This window comes from Delphinus delphis, chromosome 1 (assembly GCF_949987515.2).
Source record: "Delphinus delphis chromosome 1, mDelDel1.2, whole genome shotgun sequence".
Lineage (NCBI taxonomy): Eukaryota > Metazoa > Chordata > Mammalia > Artiodactyla > Delphinidae > Delphinus > Delphinus delphis.
In genome coordinates this window covers 137,059,487-137,060,900 of record NC_082683.1, presented here as the reverse complement: position 1 = coordinate 137,060,900, position 1,414 = coordinate 137,059,487, and positions in this window count along the sequence as shown.

The window sequence follows — 1,414 nt, the reverse complement described above, 5'->3', positions numbered from 1 at the left end:
CTGATATAGTTGGTCAGGGCCAATGCCTGGTCATAAGGGTTTTTAAAAACTGCTCAGTTGATTCTGTGTAGTAGCCAAGGCTGAGAACCATGCCATAAGGGAGGTTCTGCTCTTTTGAGCATCGTTGCCTTAGCTGAGTCAGATCACCAGAACATTGACCTGACAGGCTTTCTTTCTGCCTCATGGAGCTATTTCCTGTCAGATAGAGCCCAAGGGCCTCCTAACCTAAGGATCAACCTCTCTAATTATAAAGTGGGACAGCGGGTATGTGGCTCTAGGCTCTGAAAAGTCAAAGACCTACTTTCAAGAAATCCCAAGAGATGGGTAAATGATTAATCGTTTACTTCCACATTTAGAACAAACAGAAAAACATAGTTTAACTAAATTAAAAAACAAATCAACCAGTGACTGATTATTTAGGAAATAAACTTGTACTACATTGTGACCAAACACCTTCTAGAACCTCTAGTCATCCCTCCTTAGGCCTAACTTGGGCCTTTAACTTTGTAGGAAAAATAAATTTATAGTCTTTCTTCAGTTGTCTACTAAACCCTAAATCAGGAACGGTAGATACATTTATCTCCAGTGCTAACTGTAAACAGATCAGATTTGTCTGCCTGGAGAGGACTTTGAAGTCTGATCCAGGCTAACTGAACAGTGCTGTGGTGGGTTGGTTAGTGATACCTGTCACGGGCACAGGATGGGGAGAGGAAAGGACGTGCCCCATTCCTCCCATAGACCCTAGTGGAAGAGGCACATTTCTCAAAAATAACAGGTGAGCTTCTCAGTCCTGGTCAGCTTTTGGAACCTGATTGGATTTTATTACCATCATCATCATCATCCAGTGAGTTTCCATTTATTGAGGTATAGCTGTGCACTGCACATTTATTACCTCATTAATCCTTACAACTCTACAAGATAGGCATTTTCATCACAGTCTGTGATCCCACAGCTCATGGAAGGAACTAATCATCTAATCTGTGGTTGCTTGACGTTCAACTCCCACAGTACAATAAATAATAGGGAGTGAAATGTGGCCTCAGACCATCCTCCAAAGCTCTAATGTTCTTTATCCTGCATCCACATCCCCAGGATTCTTGCTCAAATGATACAAGATTCAACAAATACCAAATGATAATACACATACTTATTTCTCAGTATTTTCCCATTATTTCCTGGTACTGCATCCTGTCCATGTACTTAAGCAAAAAACTTAAAACATATGGCAAGGATGTTTGTGTTAATAAACTTTCTCTGCTTTGTGTTTTTCCTTTGTTGAAAACATTTTTTAAATGTTCATTTTCCTGTGACAGTCCAGTATAATAGAGGGAATCCAATTCATTGCCATAATTCAACACCTAGAAGGGTGTTGGCACATAATAGACATTTAATAACTATTTTAAATGAATTAATC